Here is a 5,285-nt window from a genome sequence, read left to right as displayed (position 1 = left end):
ATCATGGCCAAAGATACCCCAGTCTTCCTTTTTGCAATGACAATCCTGTGTTTGCTCACCAGCATCACCTTTTTTATCCTTTTCCCATCTCAGTCACTTTTCCCAGCAGAGTTTGAAGTTACTGAATTGCAGGAATAAGTCACCTGCTGTTACCATGGGCGGCTGCTCCTCGCAGATGGGCAGGCATACAAACATCTCAGAGAAGAAGCAGATCAATTTCGTCTGCAACACAATTGTCACAAATATTGTTGATCTTACATTATATGTGATTGTTTGTATAAAGAGAACGAATCCTTACTTCCTCCTGGGGCGTTTGGCAATTTGGCAGGGTCTGAAAGCGAGTCAGTGGTGCATAGGGTAATGTTCCTTAGGGAGAGTGTGCTTAGTGCTATTGCAGGAGATCACATTAGTGCTCTTGAAACAATCAAACAGAAAGTCCCAGCTGAACAATGAGTTTTTAGGATGAAAAGTGAAACATTAGGAAGGTGTGTACATTGCTGTGAATTTGCTTCATTTTGCCCGTTGATGTGGCAGTAACAGAACTATTTTTAGGTATAATCCTTCAAACAGAACATGACTTCTCCTTTCTGATTAGTACAAAGCTGGCTGCTAGTCAAAGGATAATTATTTCCCAACACATCACCTAACACACACCAGCAAACAAAACACTCATTATTTGAACTATCCAGCACTAACTGTTGTTTAGCAGTTAACATTTGCTCAACAGCTTTAAATAGGACTGATTGGTCCAGCTTCATTAGCAGAGGTCATTTGCTGTTGGTAACAATACTTTTCTGGACATAGTCTCTCGTATGAGATTAGATTATCAGGTCAAATTCTGCTCCCAGTGGCAATGATACCTGACCGCATTTGGCCTCACGAAAGTCTGCTCTTTTCAATTCATAGCTGCCCAATTTCCAGCCCTGCAGCTGATATATTACATAAAGGAAGTAAGTGCACTCCACCAGACGGGAAATTACAATAAATTAGGAAAGTGTGCAGCACAAGGAAGGTTTGCAAAATAGCCACTTAAAAGTTACTAATAAAACCTCAACCTCAGATAGGGTTTAGAAAAAAAAAACCAAAGCTGATAAAGGAGTTGTCCTTATAGTTGAGGACACATGGATACCCAAGAGGGAAAGCAGCATCTGCATAAGAACTAGTGCATGCAGCAACTCAAACACCCAGCTGATGCTGTCAAATGCACAGTTCAGATCATAAGCCACCTTTTCTGCCCATAGTTTCATGCTGCTTGGAGCTATAGCCAGTGGATGCTGAGGGCTGCAGTCTCAGAGTGCAGCGGATTTGCAGGAGGGCTTCTGTGCAACTCTCACTGGTTGGGAGTCCCTCTGCAGAGCCTGCTGCATGTCTGAAACAGCCTCAACTTCCCTGAGCACATGGAAAACTGAATCCAGTCCTTCAACCTGATCTATTCCCATTTAAACACGTGGAGAGAAGCAGCCTTCTTTTCAGAAGTGCTGAGCAAACACTGCACAGAGTGCTGCCGGCGCCTTGGAGAATCAGGCGTCTTCCATGTGGAAGTCTCCAGGCATCCTCGCCAAATAATTTTGGTCCTGGCAGCTGCAGGACATTTTCTCTGAGCAGATTTCTGGTTTACCTGTGTCTCCCTTCCTACAGGCCTGCAGCTCTTTGCTGTTGCTTTCCTGCCCACGTACGTGTGCAGCCGCATGCCTACCACCTTTACTTTCTAACTTGCGGCTCCAACTGCTAAGCCATGTCTGGTTTTTGTCAGAAAAAAAATATTCATCGTGAGTGTTTGACTCATTGCCTCCGGAGTATTTCAGCTGCCCCACAATGTTTCTCAGAGTATCCTTCTTCTCTGCAGAGAACAGCCTGTTCTGAGTGATCCACAGCAGACTGCTCGCCAGCAGCCTCCCCTTCCTTGCACACATGTGTGCCATATGTCCTGCTCTGTCCTCGCTGTTACTGTGCCACCGCCTTTTCCATGCCGTGCAAGATGGACTGGCATCTCCTGCGCAGGCTGCCAGTGGGATTACTTCAGCTGTCTACGAAGGGACTCAACGTGTCAGCCTCCAGACTCTTCCAGCAAGTCCTCAACTGGCAAAAATTCAACAGCAGACAAATCCTGACCGCTTTGCTGACACAGCTGGCCCTTCTGAGTTTAGCCCAGTGGGCTAAACTCATCCTACCTCAGTGCCATTACACTTGTCCAGGAGATGCATCACCCAGCACAGTTCTTCAGCAGGGCAAGCAGAGCAAGTTCTGGGCATACATTTCCCACCTAAGTTGGGGCCTGTTGAGGCAAAATTGTCACCACTTTTTAAAGTCTAAAGACAGGAGTGTTTGGATAGTTAAAATTGAATATGTGAACTGATTTATGAGAGGAAGAGCCAAGTCCATTAGGTTGTCCTGCTCCATGCAGTAGTCACTGTGCTTCCCCAGGATCCAGCACACCGCTGAGGATGAGGGTTTGACAGTCACTTCAGTTCCCAGCCAGCTGCTGGGATCCTGTCCTGCTCTACCCAGCATGACCTGGCCCTGCCCTGGCTCTGTGATCCCGACGTTCACAAGGAGAGCAAGGCAACACTGTCTCCCCATCCCATCTCATCCCATCCCATCCCATCCCTGACATGCACAGCCAACATCTTGCTGCAGTTGCAGTCATCAGACATCACCATGCAGTGCACCTTTTTGGTCCTGTTGTGTTTGCTGTAATCAAAGATAAAACCAGATGGTTTGTTTTTTAATTCATTTGGTGGCAGAGTGGCAGAGCCCACTTCACTTAGCTCCTGATCTAACATCACCCAGCATTTTAAGGAGCCCATTTCACTGTCATCAAGGAAGACACCGTTAACTGCAGCTCACCTCAAACTCCAGTAACATCAATGGAAAAGTATTATTTACTTCCCAGGTCCCTTTATTTTGTCTTTGCATAAAAAGAGCAACTTTTTTTTCTCCCCTGAAAATACAACATTAGAAATTGCAAAGGACAAATTCCTCAACTTTGAAAACAAAGAAAAACGAACAACTGTTTTCCAAAACAAACTGTGAGCCACCACCCTGAAGAACTAGCTTTGGGAAGTGCTCTTCCTGGGAGCTGATATTTAATCAAACTATACTCCTGAGTTTAATAAAGCTAAAAATGACTTCACTTTTATTCTGCACTGTCTTTTTGTTGCTCTGTCTGCCATGTATTCATTTCAGTAATGAAAAACTTTATGAAATCACAAGGATGGAGCACACCTTCATAAAGCCATAAAGGAAGACAATCAAACCAGGGACACAAAGCTGCAGCACTTCTGTTCACTGTAACTTCTTACTTAGAACAATTAAAAATGTAACATTCAGTTATCATTACCTCCTTGGGGAGGATCAGCTGTCAACATGAGGTGGACTTACTTCTGGGGTGGCATGTAATGCTTACAGAGATTTCTTTCTACTCAAGCCCATTTTAAGCTTTCAAATTAAACTCCCTCTGTAATCTTAAATATTCTGGGCTCCTGACTCCCAGCCATGTACTCCTACAAAAATAACTACAAAAGACAAAAAAAAAAAAAAAAAAAAAAAAAAAAAAAAAAAAAACAAACCCAGAAGAATATATTCCAGAAAGGAATAGTTCAAGAAAATGAGTATTCATTATCAGCGTGGAAACACCTTGTCTTTAGCCATTAATTTAGCCATTAATTTTTTCTCGTTAATAAGGGAAGTTAGTGGACCTCAGTGCAACAGGAACACAACCATACTGGGGTTCAAACAGGTTTTTTACAACACTGTGTCAGGAAAAGCCATTAGATCAAGTTGTATTGGCAATCTGAGCCATCTTTGGAGAAAAACAAATGCTGTTCTTCCCATTATAGGTAGGTATTGTTTCAAAACCTATAGAGACACGCTTGTGCTGCAATGGTATTTATTGCACATAGACCAATTACTTACACAGTAGTAAATTGCACCAAAGTATAAATATGTTATAAAACACACACAGAGAGGAAAATGGAAATTACACACAAGTGCTAAAATAACAGCAGATTCACGTGGGCATTTGGAAATAAAAATAAAAATAATAAAGTCTCTTAAGATATTTTAATTTATAATATGGATATATTTACAGTACCTTCAAAAAATAATATTAAAAAAGTCACTCTCTCAATAAAACTATAGCAGATCAGACAAAACCAGAAATCAGGTTCAGGGTCGGTGTTACTCAAACCTCCTCTTCCTTTTCAATCTGCATGTGTGTATGCTTGTGCAAGTAATATCTTCAAATAACTTTACAACTCTTTAACACTGTGCAAAAAACGACTTAGTCGCCATTTTTAAAAAAATGTGCAGTAAATTTTTGTTGCCAGGATTCTCCCCCCTCCCCCCGTTCATCTGTAATTACAATGAACAAGCTGCAGAAGGTTCCTCGCCCCCCCTCCCCGGCCCTGGTCATAAAACCCTATTAGTGGTACGTAAATATGCTGTTTAATATAAACATGGTCCGTTCATTCCCCTGTACAATATGCACAGTTTGAGGTAGAAGTTTCTCAGCCTGACTGCTATTGTCTGGCCGAAGGAGATAAGCACAGTAACTCACTGCTTGCTGATGCAGAGGGAATAAACACAAGAGTGTGGGTTGGGTTGTTTTACCCCCTTTCGAAATATACCAGTGCTCCTTATTACTCATTATTTTCTCTCTCGCTACTCTGCAGACGAGGAGAGCACGGCTACTCCGAGCTTAAAACTCATCTTGCCAGCAGGTCTCCGTCTTGCCGGCCGCGCTCTGTGCCCGGAGCACCTGCAGCACCGACCCCGCGCCTCCCAAAATCCCGGTGCCCTGGGAGAGGGGATGAGCCCCGGGGCCAGGCGGGGGTGGCCGGACCCCAGCTGCAGCCGAACTCGGCCGCCAAGGGCCAGCACCACCCGCGGGTTCGGCCACCAGCACGGTCCTGGGACAGTCACCCGAGCGCAGGCGCTGCCGCCACAGTCCCCGCCGACAGCGCGGCTCCTAAGGACAAGGTGGCTGTCTCTGGGATGGGCTGTTTATTTCCTTTGTTCTCCGGTCAGTGGGTTTCCTGTTTTCTGTAGTTTCGGATGAGGTATGTTGCACACCAGTTCACCTGCTTTTATTCCTAAGTAAACACCCGCACTCCCCCTGCCAAGGCGGGCATCGTTTCGCTTGGCAATAGCATTACCATCAGGCGGCTGCCGGGGATTTCTCTGCTCCTGCGTGTCTCCCAGCCTGCCTTCCCCCCTGTCCCGGCCCCGACGCGGCCCCCCACGTCCCCCCTATACCTTGGACGCCGAGGCGGAGGCTTTGCCTT

This window comes from Corvus brachyrhynchos, unplaced genomic scaffold, assembly GCF_000691975.1.
Source record: "Corvus brachyrhynchos isolate BGI_N302 unplaced genomic scaffold, ASM69197v1 scaffold705, whole genome shotgun sequence".
NCBI classification, from domain to species: Eukaryota; Metazoa; Chordata; class Aves; order Passeriformes; family Corvidae; genus Corvus; species Corvus brachyrhynchos.
The sequence above is the reverse complement of the archived record's forward strand: the minus strand, read 5'-3'. Positions refer to the sequence as shown.